Genomic DNA, 20,465 nt, shown 5'->3' with positions numbered 1-20,465 from the left:
TAATGAGCCCAATGAAGTATGATTTGTTTATTCAAAATGAAAAGTTTGATTCTATTGGTCAAAGGTTTTAATGATTTGTATAAAGGTGTTTGATGATTGCAAATTTATATATCTGATGAAGTCCAGTTAATAGGACGAAAACGCGAGTGTGGTAAAGGCGTTCATGCTATTGTCGTTCGTGGCAAATTTACAATAAAGTTTTTGGCTATCTTATCCTCTCTCCTAGCACTTTGCTCTCTTTGTTGGTTTATTTGGTATTGGTGGAGAGCTTTCGCACTTTTTCTTGGTTGTATAAACAGGAAAATACTCAACATTTTAAAACTTATTTACGTTTTACAATTAGACATACTGACATACAAACTACTAAAGAAAATTTATAGTAATGGCAGTCAACTCAAGAGACATCGAGTTTTAAACAGCAACACAGCTTCTATCCAGTTCTAAAAAATATAGTGGATGGGCAAATATTTTTAAATAGTTTAAGAGAAGAGTCTTTGAAAAATGATACTTATGTGCTTATTCACAACAGTCAATAAACAAAGAGTGATTAACCTATGTTGTCAAATTATTATAAGAGGCGGACAACATTAGATATGTTGGGTTTAAGAACAGGTTGAGAGGGTAGGATAGTTTTTAGACACATGGCTCTATGACTGATCTGGAACCTCCTTAAGGCAGACAGAAATCTTGAACTAGCCTATCTGTCACACATAACATAAGAAAGAAAGAAACTAAAGTTTAATAGCAACAATTATACCACCTTAATAGCAAAACACAACCTGATTGTTTGCTATAAATTCTAACATAGGCTGAAAGATCTTAGATAAAGCAGACAGCATTGCTAAAATGAAATTAAAAACAGATCAAGAAATGAAAAATATTTATTTTTCTGTGTTGTTACATGTATTGTACCTTTCACAAATTAGCAACAGTTTAAAAGAACACAGCAATCAAGTACAGATCATTACAAGCCTATACAATAAGACATATTTAAATGTTGCCTTAAGCCTGAAGGAGGGCAATATAAGATAGACCAGGGAAAATCTAAGTGCACCCATCCAACTACCTAGGTCAACCCTGCAAAATACTACTCTGCTTGACATGTAATAGAAGCTCTTCCAGAGGTGGGGATATAATGGAATACAAATTTACCATACCAACATGTGTTATTTAATTGTTGATTAAGGTTTAGTTTTTTTAACTGGGTATTAGTGGAACCATTAGTTCCATGAAAGAATAGCAGGTCATGTCTTTCATGGTTTCAAAGGCTGGACATGGGGCATCACAAAGGAGCTATAAGCATCCAAATACAGGGAGAGAGCTGCCAATCTACCTTGACAATTGACAGCCTTGAGGCTTTTTGGATTTTTATTTAGGAATCTTTGAGTTTTCTCGTGTTTAGCGTAATGCCTAGACAATGTATACCAAAGGGTACATTGCATTCAATAATAGGGCTGATAACATTAAGAAATTTAAGACTACTTTGGGTATAGAGAAGATGCCTTAGGAAATTATATGAGCCGTATAAAAAAAATTCTGAACTAATATGGAGACCTGTCTACATCTCTTATGACTGTTTCTGATTGGAAGGGTTTGATATGATGTGGAAATGTTTTGTTTGTAATATGAATTACACTGCATCTTTTTTTTCATTTAGTTTGAGAATGCTGCCCTTGCACCAGTTGTTAACATAGTTTCTCTCATGTTGGAACAGTTATGGAAAAGTTGAGGAATGAATGTCAACACTCAATTTACAGACAACAGTAAACTTATATGACCATAGGCCAGGAGTTTTGGGTTCAAGGTCTGTGCAGGGCTAGAATGCCTTCCATATATTTAGACCAGCTACTGTGGGGAAAAGATGAAAGTGTCTCCATCTTCATTCAGAAGAAAAAACTCAAATCAATGCTGGTTAAACACCATGAACCACTAGAGCTTCATCATGTCCAAATAACCATCAGAATGGTCTCATGCCATATATTAGCTGGCCATAGAACTCCATCGATGACGCAAGAAAGCCCATCTACAGGAACTAGAAACATTCAGTATTAAGCTCAAAACTAATATCTAAACTATCTAACTATAGTTACCTACACCACAACTATTAAACAAGCACAGAGATTCCTGGACTTTGTCAGTACAAAGGCCCTAAAACAATTAGGAAGTACCCATTAGGGGGAATAACATCTTGGATCTTGTCCAGACTAACATGGGAGCATCTTATACCATTCCTTGCGTATCTTAATTACTTGTTTGGTCTGACCATAACACATCTCCTTTGAAATAAAATTAAAACTAGAGATCCCTTCCATCCAAGGTATCTTTAGAAATTTCTTTAAGACAAACTACCAACTCCTAAGTGATATATGTGCAAGCTTCAAATCCCCACCAAACCCAGATGACTCCACTGAATATGCACAAATCTACACCACTGCACTATACCATCATGTAAACAGCTGTATATATGTCACTGTACCTTGTAGGACAAGTGCATGGCAAGCCCCCGAAACAAACCCACATGGTGGAACCATAATATCAACAACTTTATAATAAAAAGGAAAAAAAAAATTGGCCAAAAGTAAGAAGAGTAATTCCCGGAATGTTAGAGACCTTGTCACTGAAATAAACAACTCAGGAGCTTAATAAAACCCATTAAAACCCAGTTTGAGGCTAAAATAGCTACCCAATTAAATGACAATCACAACACATTTTTCACTTATGTTTGTAATCTCTAAAGCACAACACAGCAATGTGCTAAGCTGATTGTGAACATTGCTACCTACTCTGAGGCTGAAAATATAGCGAGCCTACTGGCTGTTGAATTTAGCTCTAACTTTACCCCTCTCTCCCCTCTGTCCGTCCCTCAAACGACACCTGAAACTGGCTTGCCTCCAGCTATCACACAAGACCAAGTCATAAAAATGCTATCAAAAGCTAAAAATACTGCATCTATGGATCCTGTCAATATTGCTGGTTGTATCTTAAATACTATGAAGCATGATGTGTCCATAACCCTAAAGCTGTTCCATCTCAGCCTCCATGCAGGTTTTGTACCAAGCAAATGGGGAACTGCTACAGTCATTCCCCTGCATAAGGGAGAACCTTCCATAGACCCAGACAATTTCAGACCCATAAGTCTGACCAGCCTCATATGCAAAGTCATGGAAAGATTTTTCATGGAACTAATCAGTCAAGGCACAGGGAACCTCTAAACACTCACCCCACCTCAGCTAGGATTTGGCAAGGACAGGTCATACTTAACTTGGTGCATTTTTTTGAAAAGGTCACTAAAACAATGGATGAAGACAAAACAGTACATACCACATACCTCAACCTGGCCAAAGCTTTTTTTTTCAAACACCTTTATTAAATTATCACTTATGACATAGGCAAATTTACATTCATATAAACTTAATCAAGCTATATTAATATAACAAACATTAGACTTCACATATATTGCTATATATCATATAACCTAAGCAATATTACATAAATTATTCAATTTCTGCTTTTTTTTTAAACAAAAAAAAACATTTTTATTAAACCAGCACATACTACATAGGCAATCATACATTCATATGAATAAAAACAAACCACACCAACATAATCCTAGCTGCAAGCATTTTACATCACAAACCACACTGACACACTCCCAGTTGTAAACATTATACATCACTTATAATCTACTCAATCCTTCTCACTCAAACATTGCATAGCTCATTTAAATCCTGCTGCCTTTAAGGTCTCATTCCTCCCTTATATGTATTGTTCCCACAATTTCCATTTTTTCCTATGTAGTAATAAAGTTCTCAATTCCAGTTGTTTTATATGTTATTATATTCTCTACTTCCAGTTTAGTCAGTTTAGATTTTGATTTCCATTTTCTAGTAAATGTTTTTTTGGCAGCCACCATTATTAGATACAGCAAGACCTTACCATGTCTAGGCAATTCTATTCTATATCATAGCTCAGAAAAATCATCTCCCTCGTCAGACCAATCTGCCCACCCAGTATCTCTGACAGTGCATACCGCAGGGAAGCCTTAAAGTCCACCAACTCACTGCACTCCCAGAAAATATGTTCCCAATTACCACTTTCTTCCCCTTCACACCTCCAATGTTTGCTGTCTACCCGAGGAAAATTTTTATGGAGTCTACTTGGGGTATAAAAATATCTGTGTAAGCATTTTCAAGCAAAAATCCTAAATCTTCTAGATTACATTGCATATTTGGGAGGCATACATATACCCTCCCATTGTTTCTTTGTGAATTGCTTATCTAATCTCTCTTCCCAATCCTTTCTAACCTCCTATGATTGATTCTTATAATTATCGTGCAATATTTTATATGGTCTACTAATTATTCCTTTTTTAATGGCAGCTTCTGATCTGATTTAGACTCTATTAAAAACTCTACCAGTTCTGGTCTTTCATTTAGGACTCCCCTATTTCTTGTTCTTTGCTTATACTCTGATATCAATCCATGATAGGGAAGACAATCTCTAACCTGCAGTCCAAATAAATTCTTGGCGTCTTCCCATTCTATCATTTTTCCCCTCTCTAGTTATTTGCTTCCAATACCTTGGTTCCTTTGCCAGTTTTCTCCAATAAATTCTGCCCCCCTCTTGCCTATTATCTATATCCCTAATTGCAGTCATCCCTATCGGCAGAATCTCCTTTTTCCATTCCCACATTGGTTTAGTTCTTACAATACTTTCTGCTACTTTATGGATATAATATTCTGCATGATTATTGTCATTCTCCTTAAAGGTCTGCATCCCAAATCCCAGTCTCTCCAAGTTTCTTGAGCTTCCCATATGTTTCATCATAATTTCTTTCCACTTTGAACTGTAGTGTTCTGCTTGTGCTATGTATGTGAGTCTTAACTGTGTAGCTCTGAAATACCTCTTCAAATTGGGTAGTCCGAATCCACGTTGTTCTACTGAAAGAATCAGCTTATCCCACTTGACTCTTGCCATCTTCCCCTCCCAGATAAAATCCTTCAGCTCTTTATTAATTGCTATCCACAACTTCTCCTCTGGCTGATAAAAATATGTCTGACCTGTGTATAAGACTAAAGGGACTAAAAATATTTTAACTGCTTGTATCTTACTATCCATATCCATATAACAAAGCTTCCATTTGCTCAGTTTTTGTATTGTCTTTTGTTTAGTTTATTCCCACATATCCTTAGCTGCCACTAAAGAGTCATTTTTAATGCAACCTGGCCAAAACTTTTGATATGCTTTCCCACTCAGCCATAGTAGAAAAGCTAAACAAACTAGGAATAAACCTATAGGGGCACCTTCTGGATTGCTGACTCATAGATAGAATGTTATCAAATGTTGCCTCCCTTCCAGAAAAACAACATTGTTCCATATCTATCAGCTTTGGGTAGTATTTTCACTATTCTCCTAGAAAATACAGCTATAAACGCATAGTCAAAATTTATAAATTATAATAGTGTACGCAATGTTGGGTATGCAGGGTTCTTTCCCATCTTTGGTCATACAAACACCAATGCCTTCTTCCACAATGGATGTATCCCCCTTTTTCAAAACATTGTCAGACAGTGCCTTTCCAATTTTTAACAACCTTCTACCTCCTGACATTCAGATGTCTACAGGCGTTTCATCCATCCCTGGAGATTTCTTAGTTGCTTAGTTATACATCACAGTTTTTATTTCTTCTTTATCTATCCTGATTATCAATTGCTTAGCTTCCTCTTCACCAAACTTTGCAATTTTAAAGGTTACAAAACATGCTTCCAGTTGTTTCTTCCTAATTTTCCCACTCCTCTGCAATATATAGATTTTCATAATCATCATTAACTCTCTTCTTCCCATTTTGTTCATGGGATCGGCGGTGTCGTGTCAACTGTTGATATCTTTCTCAATCCAAAGCCACTCTTCTATCTTCTTCGATGGTCATGCCTGACTGCTGCAGGTCTTCTCTCACACAATCCATTCATCCATCTCTTTGCTGGGTGCTCTTGTTTCCTCTTGTCTTCTTCTTGTCTCACTCAAATCTTCTTCACCAGATTGTCCCCTGCTTTCCTGTGCGAGTTCCTGAACAATCGCAATCTGTTCATTATGACCTTCTCTGCAATTGGAGCTACTTTGGTGTCTGCTCTGAAGTCCTCATTCCTTCATCTATTCCACAGTGTGCCTCCTACCACTCATTTCAGGCACTTTATTTCCATCACCTCTAGCTTCCTCAGCTCTTTTGCCTTTACCGCTGGTGACATCCCTATTTTGTACACCTTACTTTTCAGCTTCTTTGATATTTTTCTGTCACACACTATCCCCTGAAAGCCTTTCTGATTGTAACTTTGACCTCCTCATTCAGACTTCCATTTACCTTAACCACCCCGCCCAGATATTTGAAGCTGTTCACTTGTTCCACTATTTTCCCTTCTATATTAATTTTCACTTTGTCTGATATCCCCCATTTGCAGTCATTGCAACTGCCGTGTCTGTCCTCGGTTTCATTCCATGTATCTTTACTTTTGCATTCCATTCCCTTATCATTTTTTGAAGTTCCTGTTTGGATTCTGCTTGTAATGCAATATTGCCTGCATACAGCAGCTTTGTTAATCTGTTCCCTCTGATCTGTTTGCTAATGTAGTCCATCAACAGCATGAGTACCAGTGGGATCAGAGCTAAACCTGGATGCACACTCACTTCCACTGTAAACCATTTTGTGAGTCCAAACACTGTTCATACTTGTATAATTGAGTCCCAGTACATAGCTTGCAACAATTCCACCAGTGATCCTGGCACTTCAAACCATCACAAGACTTCTCAAATCAGCTTTCTTGGATCATGTTGTATACTTTTTCCAAGTCTAGGAATGCCCAGTTAGACTCTTTCCCTATCTCTTTCTTCTTCTCAGCTGTCACACTGCAAACATTAGCTCAGTTGTGCTGCATACTGATCTAAAAATGAATTTCTCATCTCCCATCTTACTTCTACTACTCTGCATAATCATTTATCAGTCATCCTTTCTACAACTTTCATGCACTATGACAGGAGTGTGATACCTCTATACTGCCCATATTGTGAATGCTCCCTTTGTTCTTGAACACTGGCACTAGAATGCTTATTCTTCAGTCTTCTGGATATGCCATCAGGTGCCGTTTCATTTTTAATTCACCTAACATCTTGATCATATCTGCCATGACCTCTGTTGAGTCTGCTGCTTTCCCTGACTTCATTTTCCTTAGCTTTGTTCCAACTTCCTCTAGGGTGGTATCTTCTTCATCTTTCATTGTAGGCTGTGTCAGGGACAATACAGCTTCTGTGGGGTTCCTTCATTTAGAAGCTACTAAAAGTGTCCATTCTATCTGCTTTGATATTCTATAGACTGGTGAGTGGGTTGTTGTTTGCATCCATTATGAAGGCTGTCTGATGATTATTTTCCTTGTCTTTCTGTCTTTGCCATGAAATCTGATAAGAGTTTGCTTTCCAGAAACTGGTAGAATGCCTCTGATGCCTTCTTCTTTGGTATTGCAACTATCCTTCCAGCCTCTGTGTTAGCCAACAAGTATTCCTTCTTAACTTGCTCTGTTTTTTTTCTATCTTCCACTTTTCCTGCACTCATTCTTTCTTTTGATAACTTCCTGGACTTCTGTATTCCATCACCAGCTTTCCTTATGCACCTTAGTTTTGCATCTGGCTTGGCTACATATCTGTTCTATAGTCCTTGCTCATGCTTTGAGATGCTAATATCTTCTTCAACTCCACTTATTTTCTCTTCTTTCTGAGGTACTTGTGCCATGAGCCTTGCCTTGAACATTTGTGCTTTCATTCCAGTCAACTTCCAAGTCTTTAGCCTAGTCTTAGTTGACCTTATTGCCACCTCTGACCACTGCATGCAGCTGATTGTGGCCACCAGTAGTTTGTGCTGTGGATGACTGTTTCACTGGGGATGACTTTGCAATCTCTGACTCTACCATGATGCCCTTTCCTTAATGGGTGGAATTCTATATGAGTAGCATGTTGGTCATTCTTGCACTTGATACTAAAGCTGTCTTTCTTACTAAAGCATGTGTTGGCCACCATTGAGTTATCTGTCAAAAAGAAGTCCAGAATGGCTTTTCCTTTTTTCCTGTTACTTGACCACATGAATCCAGACAGTTGCCATATCATGTTCAGCCTTTTCATATATGAGCGTTTGTGTCCCCCATTATCAACACTATTTCATATTGCCCTGCTTTATCTATTAGGTCCTGCAACTCCTGTCTAAATGCAGTCTTATCCTAGCTGCCACATCCCTGCTGTGGGGCATAGACTGGGATTATGAATATTATCCTATCTTTACTCTGGAGTCTTACTGCCATGTGTCGATCACTAATACTGCTGACAACCCTCACTGTCTTCTGAAGACTCTCCCTTACCTAAATTTCTCACGTCATTTCTTGTCTGTCCCCTTCCTAAGTAGTTTATTCCAGATCCCAAGCCAAGTGACATTACTGTACTGCCCTCCCATATTGTCTCTTGGACATACAGGATGTCCAGCTTCCTCCTTACCATCATGTCATCCCCTTCCAAGTTACATCCTGTCAGTGAACTTATACAGAATGCAGCAATCATTAGTTTATTTTTGGCAGGTTGATTGCTTAGATTTTCTTAATATTGCCAAACTATCTATTTTATCTCTTCAATATTCCTAGTTAGCCTGCTTTTCATAGAGTTCTGGACTTTTGACACAGTACTTTACATTTTCTGTTGCAAAAGTCATTGCTTTAAGAACTTCTGTGCTTTCAGATTATTCTTAAAAAAACCTGTTCAACAGCTACTTCCCTAAACATATGCATATTGTCCAAACAATCAATACATTTTTCCCAGTTTCATGCTATACAACTGTGTCTCCTCTTAAATTGTAAGCTTCTCCTTCATCTGCAACATTTTAACATTTGTCAGTCCTTTTGAATAATGTTTGATACTTTTTCCTACATCTCTCTCTTTCACTTTCTATGTCTCTCCCCTCCCCCTCATTTCATCTATATTTTAAAGTCCCCCTTCATTTTATATCATGCATGAGCTAACCTCTCAATAACCATTTCTATCTGCACTAATAGCTCTCACATTTTATCTACCTGCCACCCATTCCATAACTCCCCTTTAATAAATATGTAGGAAAATGTCAATACCTTTCTTTTTAGCTCCTTGTATCTTTACCTTAGCTTTTACAGATGCATGATCAGATACTGTTATTAGATGGGCCTCAGTACTTTCTAACTAATATATATGCCCAATGATGTGTACTTTATATTCAGCTTAGCCTAGTTACTGTATCTTGGGGAGCAATATGCAAACTCCTTTTGAGCTGCTGCTAATTAAACAATACATTCCATACAAAATACCTTAATTTATTTTTTAGTTTACCTTTTCTAGTTAAACGTTCCCTTCTGGAGCCCCTGACAAATCCTCATTGTTATACCCTAAGTTCCAGTCGGTACCTGTAAATAAAATACTTGATGAAAATGTATTACTTCTTCCAAAATTCTAATAAGCTCCGTAACTGCAGTTTTAGGGGAATATAGATACATGATAAAGTGAACCTCTTCCCCTGCCAGCATTCTCTCACTGCCACAAATTTTATTTTATTTATTTTTATTTATTCTGTCTTTTGTTGACTGGGTTAGTCCCACTAAGTTAGTAGCCTCTTTTGTGGGGAGGCTCGAGGTGGTATTTATACCACAAATCTTTCAGTTTTGTCTTTTGCTCTTCTTCTTCTACCATAATTGAGGTGACTCTTCCTTTCAATATAATAACAACCCTTTTCCTTTGTCCTTGATACCCTGCCAAATATCCACACTGAAATCCTCTGTTTATTAAACTCATATTTTCATTTATATTCAGATGCATTTGCTTTAACCTGGAAAGGCACTATAGGGGTGGCAAGAGCCTTAGCCAGTATTCGAAAGCCCAGGGGTGACAGGTGCAAGCCATCCCTAGCGAAGCAATGTGGCTTGTTGAGCATGTCATCCCAGGCTGACAGACACTGGATCCCCTTTGAATGACACCAATACTTTAGCCAATTGTTAAAATTGATCATTTTGTCTTTATACTGTGGCATCATTCTTGGTGTGAGTAAGATGCTACTCAAGGTCAGGTTCATACCGGCCTGGGCTACATGATCAGAGAGCTCCTCTATGTCTCTTTTCATGTAGTCCAGGAAGGTACGTCTCAGGTCATTCACACCAGCATGGACAATGATGGAGCCATATTTGTACTTGCTTTGGAGTGACCTGAGTGCTTGTGTTATGTGGCGGATCCTGGCACCCGACAGGCAGCTTACAGTGACCTTCTCCTTGTTCAGCCTGGTGAGTGGGACGTCAGTGTGTCTGACAATAGAGTCACCTACTACAAGTGTATTAGGTGCGTTGTTTAGGCTTAAGAGCTGTGACTGTGTAGCACACTGACTTTGTGAACTATGTGATACGTGGGTATTGTTGTGGGGTAGCAGTTGCTTGGATGTCTGTTTTGGAGGTCTCTGCTGCCTGGGCAGATTTTATTTAGAGCCTCTGAGTATGTTTTTGTGTGTTTATGTGTTTGGTTTTCTGTTGCAATAGGTGTATGTGAGACTGGATTTGTGGTGTGTGTGGTTACCTTCTCCTCCTGACTGACTGCACCAGTACTGGGTTGAGAGAGCTCAGCCTCCAGTTTGGCTATATAGTTGCATCTCTCACATATGTTTGAGCTTGTTGGGAGGAGGAGAGGGTGGTCTGTGTACATAAGGCAGTTGTAACATTGCTTCAAGATTCCCAGATTCACCAGCTGGACTGGAGAGTAAACCCGAAACTGACTTTTGGACATGCCAGAATAGTATAACCTCTTTAACGTGAAAAAAAAAGTAAGAAAAACAGTCCCTTTGATTTACTCCACAATTTTTAATCTATTCTCTTAAAAAGACATTGTTGTGGTTAAATGTTTTATTGGTTTACATTGAAAACCTTGAAACTGCATCACTCAACCGGCATATGGTCGACTTGCAGTTTTCAAGTCAGCAGAATTTCTAACCCAAATTGATCGACTACACTACAGTGAAAGGGTAGTATAATTCGAGCATTTGGGTTCAACACTGTGCAGGGGGATCGTGGTTCAGTGAGGAACAGGGAATTTGATCATTTCTTCACTGAAATATGATCTCAGAGTTGGTATATTGGGTCTATATTAGAAACCCAAAAGCTCTAAACAGCAAACACATGTACATCGATACATAAAGAGCGATGTACAATAATAGTGAAACATGTTGTGAGCAAAAATAAAAACGCCGAATGTGTTTCTTTAAGCAACAGTGCCATGGAGGTATATGTAAATTAAGTAAACAAAAGTAAAATAAAGCACTTTAGCAGGGGGGCAAGCTCCCCTGCACCCCCACACCCCCTCTACTTAAATATACCAACTCCAAGATTGCACTAAAGTGGGGAAAAGGTTATATTTACTTATCCCCAGGATCGCACTGCTGGACAAATACGTTTGGTGTTTTGATTTTCATTCACTACGTGTTTCACTATTATTGTACATCGTTCTTTATGTATTGATGTACATGTGTTCTCTGTTTAGAGCTTTCGGGTTTCTAATATAGACCCAGTATATTTAATGTGCAAGGGGTGTGGGGGTGCAGGGAGGCATAGCTCCCCTGCAAACCAGTAGAATTAACGTACTGTTGATTGTACAGTTTAACGGTACATTAATGTGATAGCAAGAGGTGAGTGACATTACCTCCTTCTATGTTGAATACATTGAACCACGGCTGTTGATGTATTCATTTTCACTTTGGTTTACTTTCCGGCATTCTGAATTTCACATTTAGAGTCAACATTTTAAACGGTCAGACAAAGCGGATTTGAAATGCCAATAGTAAACCGTTTTATTTATGTAAACAGCATCATAGATTATCAAGGTCCAGGCTTCAGTAGCTAAAGATTAGCTGATAGTACTGAAGTTATTTAATACTTAGTTACTTCAACCTGCACACTATGCATTACTATGTTTATATCTTTATCATTTACATTTAAAAATATACCTCCTTCTTATATTATACTTAAAGTATTTAACAGGAAAATATATTTGGAAGTTGAAAATTATTTTACTAGCAGTTATTTTTTTTTCTCTGTTCATTTCATTTATGGCCAACCATAACATAGTGGGATTCATTTGTTACAAATGCCACACTATTTTGAAATAATCAACACATTATAGGGCTCTTTAGTTCCCTTATTGTTTACCAAATTCATTTTATTGCCAGTCATTTCCAGAGTCCACACTTTCTCACCATACAATATTTTGGTTCTAATCCTAGCTTTTTCTGACTAATTGTCAGTGTTCCTTCAATTCTCCCCAATTCCACAGTACTTCTGTCTGGTTCAAATTCAAGCTTTTCGTAATACTACTGGTCAGATGGTGGGCTTCACTCTGCTGCTCAAACACTATCTCTCCCTTGCTTGGCAACAACTCTTAATGACTGAAATAAACTTACTCCTATAGTGTAACGCTTGCAATCATTTTCTACACCTACAGTGTTCCTGGATGTCAGGGAAAGCAGCAGGTTCAGATGAGGTCACAGCAGATATGACAAAGATGCTGGGTGAGATAGGGGAGAAATGGCTCCTGAGGGTACTAATAGCAATGTGGAGAAAAAGTTGTATCCCAGATGACTGGAGAATAAGCATACATGTGCCAATGTACAAGAACAAAGGGGACACCCACAACTGTGGGCAGTACAGAGGCATCAGACTCCTACCACACTGCATGAAAGTTCTGGCGAGGGTGATAGATAAATGGATACGCAGAGTAGTAGAATGTAAGATGGGAGATGAGCAGTTCAGATTCAGATCAGGATGCAGCACAATTGACCCGATGTTTGCACTGAGAGAGATACTCGAGAAGAAGCTAGAGATGAGGAGAGAGTCCAACTGGGCATTCCTAGACTTGGAGAAAGCATATGACAAGGTCCCAAGAAAGTTTATCTGGGCAGTGCTGCAGTGGTTTGAAGTCCAAGAAACATTGGTAGAATTAGTGCAGGCTATGTTCAAGGACCCAGTGACTCAAGTGTGAACAGTGCTCGGCCTCACAGAGGGGTTCCCAGTGGGAGTGGGTGTACACCAGGGTTTAGCTTTGAGCCCACTGCTGTTCATACGGTGGTGAACTACATTAGCAAACAGGTTGGAGGGGACAGATCAACAAAGCTGATGTATGCAGATGATGTGGCAGTACAGGCAGACTCTGAGCTAGAATGTCAGCAAAGAATAGGAGAATGGAATGCAAATCTGAAGGCACATGGGATGAAACTAAGCACAGATAAGATGGTGGTAATGGCAGCAAATTGGAGAAATCAGAAGAAGCTGAGACTAGAGATAGAAGGGAAGATAGTGGAACAGGTAAACAGCTTCAAGTATCTGGGAGGGGTGGTTGAGGAGAAGGGTGGTCTGAATGAAGAGGTCACAGCTAGAATCAGAGGGTCTGCAGCCAACTGGCATAGAGTATCAGGTGTAGTCTATGACAGAAGAATGCCAAAGAAGCTGAAAAGTAAGGTGTACAAGACAGTGGTGCGACCAGTACTACTGTAGGTACAGAAACCTGGGCAGTAAAGGCAGAACATTTGAAGACACTAGAGGTGATGGAAATGAAGTGCCTGAGAAAAGTGGTAGGATGCACACTGTTGGACAGATGAAGAAATGAGGACATGAGAGCAGAAGCTAAAGTAGCTCCAATTGCAGAAAAGATGAAGTAGAACAGATTACGGTGGTTTGGACACATTCAGAAAAGCAGAAGACAACCTGGTGAGGAAGATTTGGGACAGACAAGAAGGTAATAGAAAGTGAGGATGTCCAGCAAACAGGTGGATTGATTGTGTGAAAGAATATCTGCAACAGTCAGGCATGAGTGTTGAAGAAGGCAGGAGTGCGGCACTGAATCGAGAGAGGTGGCGACATGTTAACACGATACCCCATCCACATGTAGAGAAAAATGGGAAAAATGGGGCTGATGATGATGGTGGTGATGACATTGGCATCACCAATGGTCAGCACCTTTCCTTTTTTGGCATAGTTTTTATCAGAGGAAGGGGGCTACACTTTGTGGGTAGGAGAGAGGGTTATGCTTTGTATACGTATGACAGCAATAACTTTCATTATATGACTGTGGCCATTTGTTCATTCAGTTTCAATACAAATCTAACTCCAGAAAAGCTTGCACAAGGTGACTATCTTTTTTGGATGGGAGAGAGATAGAGTGTCACTATTCTCAGCATGAGTTATGCATCTTCACATGCATTTATTTTCTCAGTTTAGAGCTACTATTTTGTCAGCATTGAACACTACTCCCTGGGCACAATTTATTTTTTCCGTTAAAGAAAAGAAAAAGACTGAATTTCTTTCCTTAGTCAGAATTTTTATTGAGTCAGACAATTACTGGATCAAAAGGCTGGAAAAAAATTCTAAAATACGTTTAAAAGTATGTAGAATTCCATGACTTCTGAGGCCCTAACAGCTCTCAGACCCCTTGATTAATTTAGTTATTTCCTTTAGAATTACTGCAGTGTATTCTTGGCCAGTTAGTGTTTGTTTAAAGGATGGATGAAAACTGCTCACAAGCTTGGACAAATCCTGAAAATGCATTTCAGAGCATCTAGAATCCATGGCTTCTTCGACTCTTGGGCTAATACAATTACTTCCTCCACAACTCTTACAGTGGCATCTTGCTCTGTTAAAGCAGGTTGGAAAGATGGAGGAAAAAGCTGAAGATTAAGTATGAAGAACACAAAAGCAAATAATCTGAATGGAATGGGAAGACAATGGTGGGAGAAAATGGGGAGAGGAACGGGAGGATACAGGAGGACTGGGGAAGCAGATGGGATTGCCATGGATTGCATAGGGCTCCATTTCATCAAAGGCTGGCCCTGGATAGAAGTTAATGCAACCAGGAAGGAATCAAGGAAGGCACTCACAGGACTTTAGATGCATGTTCCAGACAGGCCGGCTTCTGGCTGATATAACACTTCTTAATGCTACAGCCTCTGCCTTGAACCATACATTAGTGCTGCAGGGCTGAAGAATGGTAATAGTAGCTATCTTGCCAACCCGAAATCAGCCTTGCACTTACTGATTTGTTATTGCACTTTTATTCCAGGGAAGCACATGGAAACAGATCTGCAGGACATGCTATTTGAGTTCTTGATTGTGAAATCCATGCAGATAGGCAATGGCATGGCTTAATACAGCAATTTTCTTGGCAGTCCATTTTGGTCAATTTTGTGATTAAGATGAATGTAGGAAAGGGATCCCTGAAGGATGTGATGTATGTAGGTCTAGAGGCCAAAGTGGTGAGGTGGTCAGTGAACTCACTGACTAGACACAGAGTGTGATAGCACAGGGTTCAGTGTTGTGGCTGATCATGTTGAGTATATTTATGTCAAGAACCAAAATGGGAACTGAAGAGTAAGATCAATCTATTCACCTATGCTAATGAGGACAGTGGGATGCAAAATGAGGGACAGTCCAGTCTCCAGCAGGTCCTGGCACAATCTGTACCATAAATGCAGAAGTGAAAGCTGTGATTTAATACAAAAAGTCAGGGTTAAGTACTAAAGAATATACATGTTTAGAGGGGGTGACCTTAGGATGGGCAGAGGAGGAAAATATTCTCTGAATATTATCGCTATGGGCAGACTCATGCAATGCAATCTGGGAAGGGCAATGAACCAGGTAAATGGGGTACTGTGTGTGTGATTAGGAGAATGGATTTAAAAGATGCTGAGGTCATTCCCCATCTACAGGACATTTGGTAAAGCTGCATTTAGATTACTGGGGTCTGGTTAGGCACTCATAATAGAGAAAGCTAATAAGGGTGTTATAAAGCATGCAGCAAAGATTTACTAAAAGACCCAACCGAATCCAGAGACTGAGGTATAAGAAAAGGCAGTGAGCCTGATATATACACACTGGAAGGAAGAAGTATACAAAGGGCTATGATCTGGATATATTGCATTCTCAAGGTGAAGTAAGAAGGGCTAAAACGACAAAGGAAGGAGGAACATATATGTTTAGAAGCTGATGAGGACAATTGAAGGATAATTTGAAATGCTGTTCTGCAGAAGATCCTACACCATCACTTTATGATAGATTCCTTGTAAAAACATTGAGAAAGCAGACCCTTATTATCTACAGTCAATTTACCTTTCTGGCTTTTATTCTGGTACAACAATGGACAGAATGTGATGATCTTAGCAGTCCATTCCACAGTATCTCAGCAGCCTCTACTTTCTGTGTTTTTGCTTCTCTTTCTTTCTCTCAAGGTTACTAGTGGGTATGCAAAGAAGTCATATAACGTATGCTTCTATTCCTGATGGCAGAAGCTCTGCAACCCAGAACATCTGAAATGTGCTGTACAAGACATTCCAACCCTTCTCAAGAAGGATCATTGAATGCTTAACACTAGCCATCTCAGCCCATCCTCTAACAATGAGATATCACTGTGAAAAAAAACTTCCAAGGTAATGTAGGGTGATGCTTTGCCTCCTTACTGGCTGGCTGTCCTGGAAAACACACACACACACACACACACACACACACACACACACACACACACACACACACACACACACACACACACACACACACACACACACACACACACATTTATACAAACAAATTCATTAATTTTTTTTTTTTTTGCATTTGGACCTGAAGCTGCCTGCATTTTTTCATTCTGAGTCTACACCTCTATTATCAAAGTGAATTCTTACCTTTCTTATTTCTCAGATAGACAAACAGTCCAACTAAGATGAAGATTGTACCAAGGACAAATCCTCCAACTCCAGTGATAAGTTTGTTCTTTGCAGATGGAGACTCTTTGGGGTCTGTGTAGAAACAAAATGGTAAATATCAATAAGTTATTCTGTTAATTTTAAACAGTCAAAACGGATCAAAATGGAGCACTGAACTTCTTAGCATATTATATGTGACCCTCTTCTTGTACTCCAGACTTGCATGCAAGCCATAGCCTTAAACCGTTATGTTTAAGATTTGATACTCAGTGTATACTCCCCAATAGTAACAGCATCAGAATGAGATAGTTTCCTTCAAATGTTGCACTCCAGTGCTATCTAAAGAGATTACTGATGATAATTGTGTGAAAGGAGGTTTAGTCTGTGTTTTGATTGTTACATTTCTCTGTATCTCATATAACCACAGGAATAATACACCTTTAGCCTGTCTTGCATCAGCACAAGTACTTACAATTGTTTTTGGTAATATTTGATAATGTCCCTCACTGCTTTACCACCACTAATGGTCTGATAAACAACTATGCTGCAACAAAAAGGGAAAAATATAGTTATGGGACAGATTATTGTGGGGGAATAGTTATCCCTAAGAACAATCTATACTCATGCTATGCTTCAAAGATAAAGATATTTCAGTTTTTCTGGAAGCCAGAATGTTGTAGCAGGTAAACAATTTACCATGCAAATAACTGCAAAGAGGCATTTATATTTTAAAATATTTAGTAACTGCATTTAATTTGATAATCTTACTGCGGTGATGGTGCTGCGATAGCATTGTCGCCTCACAGTAAGATGCTGTCCGGTTCGATTCTCAGCTAGAGCGTCTTCTGTGTAGAGACATGCATGAATGGGTGTACCTTCGTTGAAGGTTGTGCGTCAGAGCTGGCAACTCGGTACGTAAAAATCTACTGCCAATCATTAGGGGACTGGAGTTCCGCTGTGGTGACCTCTAACTGGGAAAAGCCGAATGACACAACAACATTTAATTTGATAATCTTATCATTATTCATTCAAAAAGACTGTATAAAGGAAAACTCCACCCTAAAACTAAACAAACATACATTTTAAAACATATACTGATAATATATGTACAATGAATACATTAAGTTCACTTCTGAATGTTTTTAATTATATTTCAATTTCTTATACCCTGTGGCCAGTCACACTGATGTGATTTTGTTTTTCAATCTTTTTGTTCTCTGCCTAGAATGGAATTGAACCCATATCATACAATATATGGCCAAGATATAAAAAATAATTTTTCCCCACCATTTAGTTACAATGATAGTGTTATAAGTCACTGTTGTAGAGTGTCTATGAAACAACAGTCAGTATTTCTCTTTAACTGTATTACTATGATCTGTGCTTACATTAAGCTGGTGAAGGCTCCTCTTGGTCCATTTATAATGAATAATAAAGAGGTGAGAAGGAATGGTTTTGTTAAGTGTTCAAAGCTATAATCTTTGATAAATTCCAGACCCTTCTTCCCCCACACTTCTGCAGTGTATGAAAGCTGCCAGCTCTCCTCATTGATTGGCATTGAAAGTTATCACTTTGTACAGTGTAATGCTTTCTATCTAGGCAGAACATCTAAGATGTCTAATTATGAGAATTTATGAGTATATGTATGCCAATAAGACTCAGGATGCCAATAATGCACTTTCTAATCATGCTATGGATTGTACACCCAGTGGTTTTAAAATTTTCCATTTTGGAAGAGGTTTTTTTTCTCTTTATACCAAAGAAGCTATAGAGGAACTGTTAGATTGAAATGAGTATATGCAAAAAGTGAAATGAAATGCTTGGCAAGAAGCAGATATAAACTACTTGGAAAATGTTAAGGTTTATTTAAGAAAAGGGGGTTGCCTCATTGACCCTGATAATATAATTGATTTTGTTCATATGATTGCTTTGCAGCTTGTATAAAATGAATGAATTTGTTAGTGTTTGTCACAGTTTGAAGAAGTCTACTTGGATGATAAAAGTGCCTACTGCAATTTTGTTTGAAAGTTGAAATACAGTTTGCATGATTTAGTTTCTGGATTACTACAGTTACATTTTTTGAATGTTTTCTTGGCACTGTCTTGTTTTTACACATTTGAAGTTTATGGTTACATCAAGATCTTCATAAAACATGAGTCAGAGAGTAACTTTTTGTTATATCCTTCTGGGCTGACACACTGACTAGAAAACTAGCAAGGTCATTTTTTTCAAAACAAAGGTAGATCCATTTATTTTATCTTTTAATGAAAATGCTCCTGTAACTCAACAAGAAACTGAGGTTAGCAATGTGAATATGGTCAATGTTTAATAAGAGGTTTTGAATCCGCCAAAAAAACTGTTTGGAAAGTTAAGCAATGCATGGGATGCAGCAATGTTCCCCACCAAGCATGAACATTTTTTTGACATTAGAAAAATACTTGTTTAAAATCAACAGCTTGCAGTTAAATAATTTATTTTTGAACAGAGTATGTTGTCTAAGTGGGTGCCAAGAGGACTTAGAGTTCTAAGGCTTCCTACAGGTAGCAATTATCTCTAAATTTAAATACAGGGATTACATATATGTTAATACCAGCTGACTTTAACAAAATGTAAATGACAATATTGAAAGATAAAGTCAAGAAGTTATATACTGACTTAAAAAATTAAAACACTGGTTATAAACTTTGAATCCAACTAGAATGAATTCCTTGGCAGAGGTTACCCCAAGAGCTTTCTACGTACAGAATACACAAATACAAATGTTGCATTTCAGTGGTGTTGAATAGTGACTATGGAGAAGATAAATATTTATCCATGAAGGCAGCTAACTCCATTTATGCAGAGAATATCAGGCATGTTATAAATAATAACTGGAAACATTTAAAAGGTTTTCCTGGTGCAACTAACATTTTAGGAGACAGTCCCAGGATTGTCTTTAAGTAAATACCTTAAAAGAAATATTACAAAACAGTAGGGGAGATGTAATAGTTAAGGGGAAAAACTTGTGTCAACTGTAATCAGTGTCAATATTTGATGGTGGGCAAATCAGAAATATTGTTAAAAGAAAATTGTATAGAGCATCTAAAGTATTTACTTGCAAAGCCAGAAATGTGATTTTTGTTGCTTGTTATGTACAATGTAATGCATTCTATGTAGGCAGAACATCTAAATGTCTGCTTATGGGAATTTATGAGTATATATATATGCCATTAGGAATGAGGATGCTAATAATGCACTTTCTATGGATTGCATAGCAGTGATTTTACATTTGCCATTTTGGAAGAGGTTTTTTTTTTCTCCTTATGCCAAAGATGCTATAGTAGAACTATTAGATTGGAAATGGTATATTTAGCAAATGAAATTAAATGCTTGCCAAGCACTAGATCTAAAAGACATGGAAAACTTTAAGGATTATTTAAGAAGAGGTTGGGTCACTGACCCTGATCACATGACCTATTTTGCTCATAGGACTGCCTTGCAGCTTGTAAATGAATGTGTTTGTTGATGTTTGTCATAGTCTAAAGAAGTCCACTTGGGTTACAAATGTGACTAGTGTAATTTTGTTTTTTAACATATTTATTATTTTGCTAAAGTTGAGTAATTATGTGCATAATTTATTTTGTAGATTATTACATATTTAAACTTTTGAACTGGTGGTCCTCTTGGTACTGCCTTGTTTTTGCATAGTAGT

At 38.2% G+C, this 20,465-nt stretch overlaps 1 long non-coding RNA gene across 1 annotated transcript in view; it reads right to left on the bottom strand.

Annotated features, from left to right (window-relative positions):
• LOC122810906 overlaps positions 1 to 16,869 on the bottom strand; it is a 44,765-nt gene extending 27,896 nt beyond the window's left edge. Inside the window, exon 1 of the long non-coding RNA XR_006366146.1 lies at positions 16,754 to 16,869. This is a non-coding gene — a long non-coding RNA (uncharacterized LOC122810906). The remainder of the gene's footprint in view (positions 1 to 16,753) is intronic.
• Positions 16,870 to 20,465: the final 3,596 nt, after the last annotated feature.

Source organism: Protopterus annectens, chromosome 9.part0, assembly GCF_019279795.1.
Source record: "Protopterus annectens isolate FY-2018-M chromosome 9.part0, PAN1.0, whole genome shotgun sequence".
Taxonomy (NCBI): Eukaryota; Metazoa; Chordata; order Ceratodontiformes; family Protopteridae; genus Protopterus; species Protopterus annectens.
Note: the sequence above shows the minus strand (reverse complement) of the source record. Positions and strands in the feature narration are given on the sequence as shown.